The 18,133-nt window shown below is 39.6% G+C and overlaps 1 protein-coding gene across 2 annotated transcripts in view; it reads left to right on the plus strand.

Annotated features, from left to right (window-relative positions):
* Nucleotides 1–18,133, plus strand: part of casz1 (castor zinc finger 1) — a 179,935-nt gene that overhangs the window by 72,525 nt on the left and 89,277 nt on the right. For both annotated transcript variants that reach the window (XM_083919746.1, XM_083919747.1), the window contains one exon: nt 12,691–12,738. The gene's annotated coding sequence lies outside the window, so the exon portion shown is untranslated. The remainder of the gene's footprint in view (nt 1–12,690; nt 12,739–18,133) is intronic.

An 18,133-nucleotide genomic window follows, 5' to 3' on the forward strand; every position in this document is an offset into this window, starting at 1 on the left:
CCGCATACCTTCAAGAGGGTTTCCCAAAAAAGCAAAGCGTTTTTATAAAAGTGGCACCCGCCAACCGCTTCATACATCATATAAGGGTATGCTTTTCAGTGTTTACGAGGTATACCTGAACGCACCACAAAAGTCCTCTCTACAGCTGATAAATTCTTCTCTATCCATCTTGTCTCCAACACATTCATATTCACATTCATATTAGCTGTTTGTGTTCATATGCACACACCCTGATCTTGACTTAAAGCAGCAAGTCCACACCTGTTCTCAGGGGATTATTAAATAGCATTCTGGAAAAGAGTGGAAAATTAGGTAGGTGAGGAAAACTGAGAGAAAGTACACTCACCAAGATACTAACTACAACTTAATGATACTGTATCGAATGATATTACTGATCCTGTAACATATATTTTATTTTGTTACCAAACCTTCCTTTTTTCCACTTGTCTCCCTCTCTTTTTCTCTCCCTCCTCCTTTTTTTTGCAACAGTTGTTGTGTGTTCATCTTGGCAGTGCTCCATAGTCGGTTTGATGTGGTTTCCAGAAGTCCTGAACTGCAGTCCCTGGCCACTCTTTCTGTCATCAGTAGACCTGCTGTCTCTTTAGCCTCCATTGACTCCTTTTAACCTCCTCCTACCTTCCTCACATTGAAGCAGCTGCTTTCCTTCCCGCTGCACAATTTTGCATGAAAATGATCTGATTCACATTATTTGGTAGTAAACAGGATTTTGCTGTGGGCTGCATATACAAGTCACTCCTGCACATACAGTTTGGTCTTTAGTAGAGCATACACTACATTGCTAAACATATTTAAGGCTCTGTTCCAGGCACTTAAGAAAAATTAAAATAGGCTACTATTTCCCTGTTGTAAATTTAAATTACGGCAGTCTACATTTATGGTTTGCTTTTTAAGTCATGAGCCACACATGAATTGTGCTTTTTCCATCCCAATAATATGTATAACTAGAAGTTAATCAGTTCTGTTGAACCCATTTCTACCAGTGACCTCTACACACTGTAATTTGAGTGATAGAAGAAGGGGGGGAGGTAGAGCCAGCAAGATAGTAGCTTTGAAGAGGGCCTCGTAGAGGACAGTCAGTGACCCTATATGGGCGCCTTTCCTGCATATACCAGCACGTTTAAAGAGAAACTGATAGGCAGGTGAAATATCTGCCACTTACAGAAAAGAGGTAGGGACTAGGGAGGGCAGACAGGACAGAATGGATATGGATTGGGTCACAAGGCTGACGAGGCCTTCCGAAGGAAATGAATATTCCTTGCAAAGTACACTTGGTGACACTTAGGTCTAAGGACAAAACACAAGAGCAAAGGAAATCCATTCTTCACTTTTATTTGGCATCCAAAAGCACTGGATCATAGTTTTTTTTTTCATCACATAACACCTCACACGCTGTATTAGGCTTTTTATGGCAACATTACTATAAAATATGCTGTGTTGTTCTGACACCATTTATTGTATTATGATTTGTAGGACTAAGTATCAAATGTAGAAAAGTCATTCTCTAATCTTCATTGTATTTTTGAAACTGAAAGGTATAGGGATCGATCAACTTTTCTTCATGCTCTGAAGTGTACAGTATATGTATCCACTTTCACCCTACCAGCGGAGATACATATTATTATCGTGTGGACTTCCACTTTGTATCAGATGAAGCCGATGCGGTGGAGGCAGAGCTAAACATGCCCAGGGGGCTGCAGTGAAACCAGTGTCTCATTTTCAGGGGCAAACAAACACATACAGGGAGCAGACATGGCTGTCACATCTCCCTTAGCTCCCCTGTCACCTCCAAGTGCAGTGGGCAGGGGCAGCCACTGTGCTGTGGTGATGCCACATAAATCTACATGTTCTCATGCAGAGACAAAAATACATGACATAACCATTTACAGAACAAAGACACAAATACACAAGCATATGCTTCGTCTGCAATGGATGCTTGACAAACTTTCTCAAATATAGCAAAAAAAAAAATCTCTGTTAAACCTCAACATCCCTCTTGAGATCACCAGTCTGACCTTCCAAGCTGAAAAGCAGCAGATTTAGTCCACAAACCTGACTCCGTTTTTAACTTTCCCAGATTGATCAGTGATTGTGCTGGCGCCAAGCAGCTGTATAGCTTTACATCAGCGAGGAGGAGGTTTAGCGGTTTTCAATAGTATTTCAGGATATCCTTGCTGCTGCTGCTGCTGCTGCTGCAGTTTTTGGCAGACTAACAGCTGCCACCAGCATTAGTGTACAAGCAGACACTTCTTAATGTTCCCCAGCCCTGGCCTCATGTGTCACATGGACTCCATCCAGCCTAACCCAGTTGCCATCCGCAATGGCTGGATTGGTGGAAAGCGGACCAAGACCAGCAATTTACAATATGCTGAAGACTATCCTTTCATTTTGGTTTAAGGTTTAGTAATAATATTGTGACCAGTTCTGACGATTTGGTGGCCTCTGTTTGCCCACAGAAGGCAAACAGAGCGGTGACACCTTTCTAATTATATGCGATTTATTATCACAGATGAAAAGTGATTTATTACTTTTTTTTTAACAGTCTCTGGACCAAGGGAAATTAGTAACATAGCCCTGTTGCTTATAATTTGACAACATTGCATTGAATTCACTGAGATGTAAAATTAATTCTTGCAATTGTTTTCAATGGGACTTTCATGTTTGCCTTGCTCACTGTTAAAAATCTGAGAAAAATACAAATGATTGGGCTTGGCTCAGTAACTTCATTGTGCAGGGAAAAGAAAGCCAAACTGGATGGGGTTCAGTGGTTTTAGGCCTTTTGAGGGTTTGTGTGTCAGGATTTATGTATTTAATTACACACTTATTCTACTAATGTAAGTGGAGAAAAAAGGAAAACGGATAAAAGGCCCCATCAAGCCTATAAGCCTGTAGTTTCCCTCTTACTGAAAGTTGGCCACCGCTGCTGTTTAGCTCCCCTTGAACTGGGCTAATACTTGTCTATTCCGATTAGGATTAGTATATGTAGCATGGGCTCAGGGACCCAGGACTCGTAATCTAATAAATCAAGATAAAAAACTCTGAGATTGGTTTACAGAGGGCTCGGATTTGCTATTGGCCATCTCAGAGAAACAGGGATTAACACAGCATTTGGTTGTGTAGCGTCACACTCTCAATACTGTGCATAGTGAGAAAGAGAGAGATTGAGGCAGTGAGGAAGGGAAGGGACTTAGAGGGAGGGAGTGGAGGAGAAGGGCTGGCTAGGGCTTTATATTGCCTAACAGACAGCAAGTTAAACTCGCAGTGACAAGGTCAGGTTAGTCCTTGTACAAAAGGCTTTGTTCCATAGGCAGATTAAAGGTCTCTTTGACAGTTTTTACACTTTTGGATCATGTTGAACATGTTAGGAGTTAATCCTGTCTGTGAGGGGAAGGAGACCATTGCCACAAAAATGAGAGATAGGTAAAGAGAATTTTGAGGATACTATGGTTAATAAAAAGAGCTGGACAAAAAGCATTATTTATTATTTGTTTCTGATACCCCATTTATTCATTAGTGGAAAGAAAACACCAGAACATGCCATATTGTGACTGTCCTCACAATAATTACCCCACAAATGTTTGTACAAGCATGCAACCTGTTTATTGTTGTGGCGACCTCGAGTGGTCGTAGCAGTTAAACAAACAGCCCAGTGTTCGGGTCCCATGTGAAACCAAAAGTCATTATTAACTTATTTTAACTTACCGTATTTTTCAGACTATAAGTCGCTCCAGAGTATAAGTCGCACCAGATAAGAAATGCGTAATGTAGAAGAAAAAATACATATGTCGTACTGGACTATAAGTCACATTTTTTGGGGGAAATTTATTTAATAAAATCAGAGAGCAAGAACCGACATTTCATCAAAGGAGAAAGTCATTTAGCACACTGTTCAAGCACCCATTTGTGAAATTGTTCCTCTAGCTGTGGCCATCTAGCTTTTAGCCCGCAATTAGCTTTTTTTGTCGTCATTGCTGTTAGCGTATCCTCCGCTTTTCACCAGTCCCTCACAAGTTTCTCACTCACTCCAAACTTTCTTTCAGTTGCTCGATTACAGTTCTCAACTTCAGTGGTACAGGAGTAATAGGAGTAGCAGATACTGGCACACAAGCCTAGAGAGCCCTCTCGCGGCTGTCCGTGTGAAAATAACGAACATGGAAAATTATATAATTTTATATATAAGTGTCACCTGAGTATAAGTCGCCGGACCAGCCAAACCATGAAAAAAAGTGACTTATAGTCTGTAAAATAATTTCTATGTCACATACTGTTACTGAAGCTATGTAACAAACATACTTTTTTTTAACCCAAAACATGATGTTTTAAACCTAATCAAACTACAACTGTACGACTTTACTTATTGTACTATTATATCATATTGTATTACCTTTTTAAAAAAATACATTTTCTGCTTAAACCTGATGTAAGCGGCTGTAAGGCGTGAGGACGTGATGATCTGCTGCCACCAGTAGGGGCGCTAATTTAGTGTGGCTCGTATTAGAGGGTAGGAGAACAAATTACCTATGTGGTTGTATGGTTTCGATAACTTGTTGGCTATATCACATTGTTTGAAGAGGAAGAACCGTGATAACTGGTGAGTGTTAACCTAAAATGTTTCACAGATTTGGTGCACAATTTTACGATTTTTTACCACTCGAGAATTGTAAACAAAATGTTCAAAAATATCACATTAAGACAGCAAGACCTTGAGGAACACCATAGAAAAAGGTTTTCTGTAAGAATAGTATGTTTCTTGATTGGATGGCATGCATTGCTGCTCAGAGACCCTGTTAGTGTCACTATATCCATGAAAGCCATGCAACCTCTGGATGCCCTAATTCTCTAGTTTGTGGTTGTAAAGTTTCATGAGGCTGTGATTATCCTAGAGGTCATAATAGGTAATTTCATACAGTGATGTCAAGTTAAAAAAGAAATGTCTTACTGCAGTGAAATGGCTACTATAGAGACTAACATCATCACACACGAATAACACTGGGCTCATGGAAGAGCCTCAGATTTTCAGTCATACCTAATTAATGCAATTCAAAGGCCGTTGAGGGACCCCAATATGCAGAAATATTCAAATACACAATTTCAGAATAGGTGAAAATAACACATTTGTACTGCATGTTTTTTGACCCAAACTTTGTGGGATTAGCATAAATTGTCTGTAAATGGGAGACTCGTGGGTACCCATAAAACCCCTATTTATTCATATAGCTTGAGGGGAGAGGTCAAGGGACCGTTTTGAAAATGACAGTTTTTCCCTTGCCAAACTTTAGCCAAATTTGAGAGCATGATTTAGCCTCTTTCCGAAAAGCTAGCATGACAGTAGGTCATCTAGTTTTATATGATCACTCAAGCTTTAAAACTCAGTCAGCTACAGCCTCTGAAAGGCTGTCTTCAGCGTTGAATTATGTCTAGTGTCTATCCTCTGCAACACTTGGCCTGTATTTAGAAAAATGGCCAGATTCAACATATTACTACACCGCTGTGTAATATGAAGACTTTCTCACTGACATTTTTCAGTTGTGTCATACATTTATATCTAAAAAGGGTAAAACTTCACATTGAAGAACAAAATTATTATAGCATCTGCTTTTGTAACCGCAAGTTTTATTTGGATTTTTAATTGTAGACACATTTGTATCAGACAATTCAGCGCAGAGCAATGAGTTAAGGAAAGACTCCATTGTCTTGTGACAAACTTTTTATTGTCTAAGACTGTGAACGTCTGCCCTAGTTAAGTAAACAAATCTTTCTATCATTGTTTTTGTTGTATACACTGCAGCAGAATATGAAAATAGTCATTAAAGTAAAGTACATCAGTCAGTAAAGAAACTGACAATTTAGGGACAAGAGTTTTCCCAATATCCCTTTTTTACTGGTAATGAACCAGCCGTTTGCACAGATAATATAAGTGTGTTGATTTTCTGGTTTCAAAAACATGTGTTTGATGTTCGCAAACATTGATTTATGAATCTCGTCATCCTGTCCTCATCCATCCATATCCGCAAGGGTGCTCCAGTTGTTTCACATTTCAATCCAGTAGGTGGCGTATTCACCAGTATGCACCTCTAGCTGGTTTGCCAAGTAGTAGAAGAAGATGAAAAGGGGAAGAAGACGACATAGGAAAAAAGAAAGAAAAGCAAAAGTGGGATGAAGACAGTTAAGGAAAAACTTTATAAAGTGTGTGGAACGCCAGACAGAGGGGGTTGATGTCATGATTGAATGGTGATTGGTCGGGTGGTTGTAAGTGATGGAACTGGTAACACGGCTCTACCACCTGATCACTTTTGCTCAGTCTCCATATTTATATAAAGTCTATGAAGCAATTATGCTGTCCAAAGTCTTGTTTTTATATAAATACACTTAAGTTATATTTTGCTATAGCAAATTATGTGTTAAAGAGGCCCTGCTATGCTAGTTTTTGGGGTCATACTTGTGTTTTTCGGGTCAGCTACAATAGGTTTGTTTGCATTGGTCTTAAAAAAACACATTATATTTCTCATCTTGCCCATTGTTGCAGCGCCTGTGTGAAATGCCTGAACAGCCCAATGGGCTCCGATTGGTCGGCTGGTCTGCTCTGCTGCGATTGGTCAATCACTCAGGAAGCGTGTCAGAAATATAAAGCCCTCTATATTGGAGCTAGCCACGCTAGCTGCCCAATATGCTTCCAAGTTTGAAGATTGGTTCCAGACAGCCGGTAACAGTTATAGATTCATCCTGAGCTTTTGAAGTAATTGTGTTACATAAAGTTACTGAACTCAGGCATTCTTGGCCAAGGAATGTGTTCACGGAAGTAAACACGAAAATGCTATCAAAGCTTTACAGGCAGGTAAAGAGAAGCGAAAAACTCTGTTTGCCATGGAATATTGTCTTTTTTTTAATTTTATTTTTTTAACTTAGAACACCTTTTGCATGCACAAACAAACTATATAACATACTTAAGGACAGGAAAAAAAAGCATAAAAGGGCCTCTTTAATATTTAATGTTGAGTATCTGTGGTAATGCAGACTCAAGTAAATGTACACAGTTCCAGGGTAGGGCAGAGCCTTTGATCGCTTGCCTGATAAAACATCCAGACAGACTTACATTTGAAAAATGACGTACTGTATTTCTGGCAGCTATCTTTCTGGCACAGCTATTTTTCTACTAAGCATTTTTCTGAGAAACAAGACAAAAATATCCCCACCTGAAATTTGAGCCCTTTCTATTTTCTTGTTGATGCCAGGGTTTCACATATAGTTTTACATGTCAAAAGTGGAATGTACTTTCATCTGCTTGCATGTCTTTTTAAGCAATATCAAACACAGAGAATTGTTTCTACATTCAAAGGTTCAAATTCCTAGCAACATTTCCCAGCTTGTGCAAAAGAAGCTTTTTCTTTCTTTCTTTCTTTCTGAGGGAACTGTTAGCAATATCACCGGGCAATTAGCAAGGAAACGAGAGAGAAATGGAGAAGCCAATTACTTCTGCGAGTTAGCTAAAGGCCATTTTAAACTGTGTGCCCATGACATAATAATGTTTATGGTAAATATTATAGTTGGAGACAGTGAGTGCATGGCGTGAGAGGCAAGGAAAAAAAGGCATCAATCTCAGATCGAGAATAATTTATTAAGATCTGAGATGCGGCAATTACGTGGAAAGGACCAAAAAGAAAAAAAAAGAAGAAGCCAACTCTCCAGGAACCGCATACATGATTGCAATCTTGATTAAATCCCCCTGGATCTAATGAGTTGATTTTCTGCTGTTAATATTGCATTGGCTGATGATGGATTCGTTAAGATAATGGAACGAAGCTAAAATATAAATGACTCCCTGTCAAGGAGCAGATTTTCGTCATTTTCCGTCTGACACCTCCGCCGTGGGGATTTGGTGAGGCCTTTTTGTGTTTCAAACCATCAGGATCTGGAATACTAATTGCTTATGTGTGGACGCTTCTAATGCCTCTCCTCCTCTCTACGCCCCCCACCCCTCCCTATAGTCTTGGTAAATATCTGCTCAACATCTCTACGCAGAAACAAAGAGATAGAAGCAGCTTTCTTTCTTTAACGTCGCTGAAAATATCTCTGTTTTTACTACATCATAGAACAACATATTATATTCACATAACACAACTAATTTCTATGTTGTTTAACATCCCCGGGTTCAACGATCAAATCATATGAAAGAGGCCAGGCATTTAAAGCTACTGTATATGACACAAAAACTGCCAAAAAAAACGTGTAAGCAATAGGCTTCTCATATCGACCCGTGCTTTTGAAATAAATTAATAATGTGGTCTCCCTTTGATGCTGTGCAGAGTAGCTGAGCCAGGCTCTCTCTGTGTTTTAAATGGTCTGTCACTTAGGTCAACTGGAGGAGTAAAATGTCCGATGCATAGAGTATTGATCCCATATCACACAAGAACCACACACAACAAAATTACAACACTACATGTATAATTTCTCTCAAGTGTGACAGGAACCTAATGCCAAAAGCATTTGTAATAACCCAGTGTGAATATGCTGAAATAATGTGCTGTCATTTGAAGCGGCTGGGCAGAGGGCTGTTAATCAAAAAGAAGCTCAGTATGTTTGGGTTTTTAAGACATAAATAAAATACCCAGAGGCACAGTTGTCTGATAACAAAAGTTTTACAGTGATGATATATCTGAATTAAAAGCAGCAGCTTGGGGAAGCACACATGTAAATAAACACCTATCATGTGTCGTTTGATGTAATCTACATACCAAATTCCAAACTTCTTCTATTATTATCGTAATCACCATTGTTGTCAAGTGTCATGCTTATCCTGACCCTTCCTTTTGTGGCGATTATGATATTGTTCCTTTTTCTGTGCGCTATTACCAGGAAACCCATCTGATTGGGCCATCCCCAATGGCTCTTTATTCTGTGTGACACTTTTTGTGTTCTTAAACATGGTTTTACTAAAAAGTCATTTTTAATCAATCAAGAAGCAGGCAGAAAATAGGCTTTGTCATGGCTTGGCCTGGGGTCGTGTGATGCCTGCTCTGCCCGGTGACAGGTCTTCAAAAGGGATAAAAAGGAATATTTTGGGGGGAAAATGGGGGTTTCCATGGCACCGGCACTTGTTGCACATGGATCACCATTCTTTGGTTCTGCATGAGATTGAGGTTTCAAAGGGCTGGACAACAAAAATTAGGCGAGGAGGGGACAGCAGGACTTTAGAGGTAGCTGCCCTCAAGCCCCCGACTCTGTCCTCTCCTAAGGGAAAAGGGAGAATAGGAGCCAGAAGTGACAGCACAAAAAGGGGCCTACTAGGTGCTGTCAAATATGCATGAGTAAATGGTCAGTTTTTCACTGCAGTGTGTTAAAAAAAAAAAAAAGTCTGAGGGAAACAGACTGGAAGACAATAAGTACAGACCTATTCAGTGAGAAGTGTATTCTTGTTGCGGCTTCCACTTCATGTAATTAGAGTTTTTTTCATGTAGAATGAGGTCACGTAAACTTGTAAGTTTCTCAGTTTATGTGTGGGAAATGAAACCAGGAAACTTAGACAATAGATTGGCAGTCATTACCGCAAAGAGGATTATTATTTTTAAACTGTTCTGTTCAGTTGAGTGCCTGTTTGTGTGTTCCTGTTATTTAAATTTGTAATAAATGAGACACTACGGTGCGATGTATCCGCTTAACTTGTTTACTAACTATGTATAAAAGAACTTTACAGTACCTGGGTCTGGTTTGCATTATCACATTAATATATGGACGTGTGCATGCAGCCATATATTTCACACATGAATGGCTTTGCGCTATTTTCACTAATGTAAAAGTGTTGCGTGATTACCTCTGAGCTCCACCTATAATTCCTCTCACAATTACGCATTCTTCTGTCTTTGGGAAATGGCATCCTGAGGTCAAGGTTTTTGCATGTCAGGAGTCCTTTAAGCAATTTGCAATAATTTCCATAGCATCATCACCGCCACCTTCAATAACAAACAAGGTTACACACACGTGTTGCTTTACACTTTGCAATCAGAGCTGAATGTGTTTCAGTGTTGGAGGGCTTTAGCCAGTTCACACTTGGATAAAGGAAGTCAAAAGCTCCAGGAATCAATAAGAATTTAAGCATATGAAAAGAGTTGCACATTCCTGTCATGCTATAATGACAGTTGGTATCGTTGAAGTTTTAAAAATATAAGCATGGTTGTAGCTGCATCTTATTAAAACTTCTGTCTTTGTATTTATTTATTAAGTTCTTTCAGGATCTCAACAATGTGCTGCCAGCCTGTTTAAAAGGTTAAGGCAGTCGGGATATGTTCCTTGATGGGATTTTATCATGCTAGGCATGCTCTGTTTCCTGATGAATATATTAAAATTATTACTGTGCAAACAGAGTTTCTAATTACTGACCTGCTTGCCATTGTACTGTGCGTTCTGTGTGCCCCCCTTCCTCTCCATGCCTTGTTTATTTATCTGCACCAGTGAATACAGAATAGTCTATGCAATGTCATTTCCATCCACATGAAAATGATTTTGAAAATGCCAATCTTGTCTATTATACAGTGTAATTACTTGTCTGCTTTTTGATTTTATCATATCTTCAGCCAGTGGAGAGGCTAAACATGTTAGCGGAGCTCGTCAGCTGGTGATTTGCACTAGAATTTATTATTATTATTTTTTTGAATACCCAAGATTTCACACTAAAGTGCAATGTGCCACATGTACAAAGTCAATGATTGTAGTTTATCGAGGGGTTTACTTACTGTACTGTGTGTAAGGTTTTTCTTTATTCAAGGATTGTTTCAAGTGAAGGTATATGACATCATGTCCTACCTGAGAATGTAAGGTAGGGCTTTCTTAGACAGCACTGAACTTTTTGGGGACAATTCATTTTGAGCCTTCAGACAGGAAACTTACCATCAGCTCCATAGATGTTGTGAGATTCTCACTGTATTCATATCTCAAATGCATACTATTGCAATGCACACTCAAGAAAAACATTTCACAGAAGGTATGTAAAATATGGGCAGATGGAACCACCATGACGCATTCTTACATTATGAAAGAGCATTTACCTGTCACCTTTGGTTTCACTCAGCAGGTTTTTCAACTTACAAAGCCAAAAACAATACTTTTCAAGTTCATTTTGATTTCATTTTGTCACCGCAGCAACTCTGACATGTCTTGCAACTTTTCCTTTGGGGTGGACACATATATCTATATGTGTGTGTTTATGTGCAGTGATGAAAGTGTCACCGATTTTGCTGGAGCATCTGCACTACATCACGGAAAAGGGCAATCCTGTTGTTTACTTGTCTGCCTGCAATGTTGCACAGGGGGTTGATCAGGGGAGTTGATAGGAGCTGCAATTTAAAAAGAGGACACTGCAGCTCTGAACAAAAACAATTAAAGGAAAATGAAAGATGGCCCCCAAGGGTTAAAAATAGAAAATTATCAACATGCATGCTGGAATCCACTACCCCCCACACCACCTCCCGCACCAGTACCACCCCCACCCCCCAAACTTACTGGGCCTGCATTGTTATGTATGATCAGATCTGCCAGTTCTTCCTCTAAGCTCCTTGTCACATTTTGACTTAATGAAGTGCAACTTAGAAGGGAATTGGGTTCATCATGCTAGTCGCACGATGCTCCCTTGTTGTAGCAAACAGGAGTGGCATGGGACCGAAGCGCTACAGCGCGAGTCGTTATCATTCCGGTCAGTCTGTTTAACACAAAATTAAACAAAGAACTAATTAGTGCCTCATGAATTAATAACTGCACTGTTGCCGAGAAGAAGTTAGGTTGCTGAGGGGAGATATAAAATAAGTAGGAAGATCAGGTTAGAATTATTATTACTTTTTCGGGGATGCTTGGGCTCTCAAGGTTAGGAAACTTTTGAAAGGATTTAAGAGTGACTCAACTGGTTCTGCCAAAGTCAGTTTCTGTCCTCATTTAATACTGTGTCTGGGTTAATAGATGTCATATAAGACACTGCATTTTTCTGCATATAAAAGAAAGATAGTTGTAATTGTCAACTTTATATTTCAGCCATGTATATGATTTTAGCACAGTATGATAAGGAAACCAGCACTATGTATTCTCTCACATTACTTACTCTGACCCTTTAGTTATAAGCTTTATCGAAGAAGTGTTATTTAATCAGGAACCTTTTTATCCTAGTCATATAATTTGCTACTGAGGTCTCATTGGAAAGTGATCAAATTTTTATTTTGCAAGCCTGTGTTGAGTCACTCTCAGCTAAGAAGTAGGAAGCTGCTTTTACTTATTTTAATGCCTAATTTTAGGATTACTACCTTTTAGTAAATTATTACTGGGAAAACTGCTGAAATATGCACAGACATAGTGAACTGTATTCTACAACTGCGCCCCATGCTTCCGTGGGCTTTAGAAACTGTAGCTTCCTTGTTGCCCCTCCCTCGGTCGCTAACCCTTTTTCCCCAGCTGTGATGTGGGGCCTGGGTATCTGTGGACCTTTATACTGTATATCAAAAGGATAGGAGTGAACAAAAGTACACATTTTCTTTTCGCATCATCTGAAAGCCTGCTACATTATGTCAACCACTGCAGATGAGATGAGTTGGGTAAATGTATGGATTTCTCAAGAACATGGTATGTGCGATGCGTTATACATTGGAATAATCAGTTTCTGGGTCTTTAATGTTTCTCCTTTGCTCTGCTTCTCAGATGAAGTGAGCCCCTGTATGGAGTGACTCCCCAGGAAGAGAAAACGAGGTAGGACAAATCCCCAACATGACTGATTACTGTCCCCCACCATCTCCCCTGTTCATATCTACAACAATATCAGGCATCTTCATTAATCCCCACGGATCAATGTGTCTGGGGGTTGTAAAAATTGACAATGACTTATTAGAATCCCACCGTTTTATTTTCCAACTGATTAACTCACAGCAATGTCGTTCACTATACAGGCACACTGATGTATCTGTTTTCCAAAGAGGGCTCTCTCTTCTCTCCTCTCTCCCTCTCTCTCTTTCTCTCCCTCTCTCCCTCTCTCTCTCTCTCTCTCTCTCTCTCTCTCTCTCTCTCTCTCTCTCTCTCTCTCTCTCTCTCTCTCTCTCTCTCTCTCTCTCTCCTTCTGTCTCTTTCTCTTGCTATGAGGGATCCACACAGTGTAAAATGCACCCCGAACACTGAGTATTAGAAATCCTGCCAGGCTGCAACGACTGCAAACTACAAGAGCAATGAGATGCTTTTGACAAAAAACAACAACAATTTCATCAGTTTCCTGACATACACAGCTGTTGAGCATAGCTTTGTAGTACTAAAAATATAAAAATACAGTGATGAATGCAGAATTGGAAAATCATCAACTGGAATTTGATATAATATATAAACGTTTTTGACTGGCAGTTATATATGTATTTAAACACCACAGTTTGTTATAAATGTTCCAGCATGTATGTCATGTTCTGTTATCTATCTTGTTACGCTGTTCCCTTAATTATAACTTGATATTCTTTTATGCCTGCTTTATGTCTAGACATTGTTGTAGCAACATCCCACATTGTCAGCTTGACAAAATAATATCATTTTTTCCACTATATGGCATTTATTACTGTAACAGACATTAGACACAGACATCTAAGTACAGATGACATCCACCAAATTAACAAGAGTATAAAACCTTTTGTTGCTGATAAAAAATCTGCCTCTGTACAATTTGACTCTCGAGAGGACACTAATGACTTGTGACTTGGAGAAACTGGGTTGCTTTTTTCTCTCTCCCTGAGATGAAACCTTCTGTGCTAATGATGTTAGCTGGTATGAGCACAATGCTGATGTGGGAGTCTGTCATGAGGATGCATACAACAGCCCTTGCCCCTGGCCTCCTAGTCAAGAGGGATCTAAACATTCAGAAGTGACACCGTGGGCTGTCTCATGTCAAGCCAGAGACCCTCACTATCACCGGGGGGTGGCATAGCCGTGAATTGAGGCAGAGGGCTACACCACACTCCTTTGTTTCTGGTGGTGTCACTCACACACCAGACACAGACACACTCCTTGCATCAATCAGAGCTCCAGATACATGCCCAGTGTACCTCCCTACAACACGATGATGACACTATCCACAGATTTCCATAAAGATACAATAACTAACAGCAACAAGAGGATGAGGGCTGCAGACCAGATTCAGTGCAGCAACATTTCCCCTCATACATGTAAGTTCCCCCCACAACCAGATGCATGGCTGGTAGAGCTGATCCCAAATAGTCGAATGTTTGACTATTTGACTATTCGACTATTCGAATATTCAACTGTATCAATATTCGTTATTCTGTTAACAATTGTGGTATTTGGATAAATGTTTTTTTTTTTATAATACAATACTTAAAAAATAATGCCTAGAATTAAACCTAAAGACGATGCAGTGCTTCCAGTTCAGCTCAGTGTGAGAGCCTTTACTGTGTTCTGCTGTAATTTACGGTTGCTTTTCTCTCCTTTCCTCTTCACGCTGGATCTGGGTGTGCAGCAGAGAGCTGCAGGAGAGTGGCTAACTTGTTGCTCTCACTACCAATATTAGCTGCCCTGTTTCAACCATGTCAGGCCTAAAAGACACACATACAGGCTGAAATTTGCGGTAGTCAAAGCAATTACCACTAGCATGTCTGTCGGAGTTGCGTTATAACCAAGCATTCGGATGTGTGTAAAGGTCTGTGTGGTTTTACCGTAGCCGAGCAGTGATGTTTTCAGGCCATTTAATCACGATACATCGTGTACGCCCGCGTGAAATGCCATGTGCACAGGGCTGGCTGGCCAACTCTGTCCCAGTTCATGCTGTTCATTTTTACCAAATATCCGGAGCTCAAAGATTTTTTATTCCGGATATCCCTAATGTGTGGACATACACACACATAGGCATCTTTAAAGTTCAGTATGACTCAACCCTATTGCAGACTGCGTATACTAACTTATGTCTCCTCCTGTTTAACCACATAACAACAACATAACAGAGTACAGTTAGTTTAATTGGCTTTTGATATATGTTAATACAACTAATCATAAAGACCAACTGGCTTTAACACTGGGCTGGCATGACATCCCCCCTCTCCTTTCAGCTCCCTCAGACTTGGGCTAGAGAGCGGAGTCCCTCTCTTAGACAGTGGGAAGAAAATTAAACTGCCAAATTTGTTTTCATTGGTTCCAGGGACAATCTCAGGGGACTTCAATGCTTTTAATTGAGTTCGCTGAGCAGAAATTTGTAGGGCTCTGCTAACCGACAACAACATTGGTGTCTCCCTTTTACCTCTCTTTGGTCTTAGTGAAAAATCAAGCAGATTTTAAAGTAATGAGATGCTTTGCTAAAATGTGTTTTGTAGTTTAGGGCTCTGTTATGGTTCTTTTCTTTTCTACTTGTAGTTCTCCATGGAAATATGGGTTTGATAATGATCTATAATTGAAATTCAGACTCACTTTGTTTTGTGTTTTGTTGGCTTTTAGTGTTTGTGTGTAGGAGGGCAATGGTTCTCTAATAAACAGTAGTTTATTCAGTCATGGATAAAGGTAAATAAAGCCCACAGTTTGTCTCACTGAGTTAGAGAGCAACTACTCATAAAACTCAATTTAGTATTATTGTATCACCCAATGTAGTGTAATAACCAAAACGAGAAGCCACCTTCTCATTTTCCGCACTTTTCTCTCCCCTACACTGTTTGTCCTTTAAATTTTTCCAGTGTGTCAAAACAAGTAAAGGCTACATGGAAACGGCAGCTCTGTGTAAATATTTATGATGTAACATCTCCATGTGAATAGACTTTCCTCCCAATCCATCCATCATTACGGGCATATCGTGAAAGCCCACCTCCCGGTGGTTGCTCAGGGCCTTAGGAAGCTCAGACAGGAGCGGCGTGTCCCCCTCTCATTCAAAGTATTTGTTTTTCTTTTGACTGGGGGCAGCCCAGCTGTGAGGGCATTTCATGTGTCAGCCCTGCCGTATTCATTCAGGGCTGACTTCAAAGCCCATTTTGGTCCATTGTTTCTGTGACGTGGCTGCTGGACCCGAAAAATGCCCAAACAGAAAAATGTGATGTAGGTCAAATTACAGCAGTTGTGTCCCTGAAGAAAATGGAATTCTTACGGTCAAAACATAAAGCCATGGTTACTGCCTAACCCTAGCTTTTGTGCTAGTTGTGCTCATACCTATTTATTTGTTCATTGTAGCACTGAATGGAAGTTGGGAAATGTAGAATAAAAAGGCTGTAGTTCAAAGTGCTTGGCAGAAAATCAGTGCTTTAAGCCAGATCCTTAAAGTTGTTCTGTTCCTAATTTATACCACTCCGCAAAGGAACAAAATGTCAAATAGCTTACTTGCTGAAGATGTGTTAATAATATAATACATTTTAGACTGTACCGAGGTCCTGTATTTTGAGGTTATTTGCTCCTGTAAGTGTGAGATTTAGGGATACAGAGTATCTATCAGGGCCTGTGCATGCACAATTCTTTGACTTGTGCAATGGTTTGAAATGTGAAACATCTTCATTTGGTACAAACAAAGTGCGATGAAGGATCTGCTGTATTTTTTTCAAGCTCTGCAGCCTTTAAGAATGTGAAGGTGCAGTAGATTAATGAGGTTGTGTGTTTGCAGAAGTAGGTAAGTCTACTGCCTTACCTAAGTGGATTACAAGGTTTTAGGCTTTTCTCCTTGCACAACTTATCGGCAGAAAATAGGCGTTGCAGACGTTAGCGAAATATTGCCACCCAGACTCTCATAACATTATCATTAGCCACGGAGGATTGCTGAAATGTGATTAATACATCACCATTTTGACATACTGAGCCTGAAAAGGTAATATGGAATATTACAATGGTTGTAGAGCTCAATACTGCAATCCAAGTTTATCCATTTATCTGCAATGATGAGACTCCTTTGTGTTGTATAGCATTGTAACATCTATCTAAATAACAAAAGATATCTCTCCCATCCACAATTGTCATGTTGTTAATATTCAGCCCATGCAACAATGCACATGGGAATGGAGTGCTGAGACAAAATTTGACTCAGAAAGGCAGAAAAGTCCATAGAACATTATGAGCATTATGAAGCGATGTTCAAGCCTCTAGTAACGGGCACTTCTTCCTTTGCTTTGGTATCTGATTACCTTCAAACTAAAATATTGCTCCTTTATTGTTCAATTACAACTGGTTGAGTGCTGTGTAGTACAATTCACTATCTAAGAGCCATTTTTCTGTCTTTGTGTGTGTTTCATTTAGTTGGTCTTGGACGAGACACGCTAAATAAATGATATTTTTCTGTCGTTTCAAGTGCCTCTTTTCCCTCTGCGGATCCATTCAAGCTTTCAATACCTTTCCCCCCTCTCCTCTCCTGTCTCTTTTTTCCACGAGCAGGAGGGTTTTACTTTACTCCTTTGTCATCCTAATTGATTGCATTAACCTTTTGAGTATTGAATTTCCTGTGCATCACGCCGAGCACAATGCGGAATATTATCATAATCCTTCCAAGTAATGGACACAGGGCAATCAACAATGCTTTAGGAAAAGTACATCTTTCAAAGCTGGAGCATCATATTATTTTCAGTCCAAAGACCTGGATAGAAGAAGACTGTTGAGCTTTAAGAAACTTTGTCAATAAGTAAAGTGAAAGTTAGAAAATGGTGTTCCTGTTATTGTCTTGATGAAAATGACCGACTTAAAAAAAGACTGCTACACAAGTACATACGTGATCAGTCTTAAATTTTAAATATTACATTTTCTTGATATGAAAAATGATTCCATGATAATGGACCAATAATGAGGAACTGGATATGTACCAGCTCAGATTCTTGGAGAAATTTGTAATATTTCTAAGCCACTTTTGCAAATTATTAAAATCTTTCAAAGAACACCAGCTTCACTTCAACTAATAACACGATTATTCGATGGCAGTTGCAATTAATTAGCATGATCTTGCAGTCTTTTCAAAACATTATAATATCTTATTGCAAAATAAATCAAAAATTGCACCACACTTTAAGTTCCATAATTTAGTAACATCATAAAACAAAATGCCCAAAATTGTACAATACATCATGATACTGGGTCAGTATTTCTAAGTAGACAGAGATTAGTGAGGTGGTGCCAGGCATGTTGATCATTGATGTGTTGGAGTTTT

The sequence above is a fragment of the Echiichthys vipera genome, assembly GCF_963691815.1.
Source record: "Echiichthys vipera genome assembly, chromosome: 9".
Lineage (NCBI taxonomy): Eukaryota > Metazoa > Chordata > Actinopteri > Perciformes > Trachinidae > Echiichthys > Echiichthys vipera.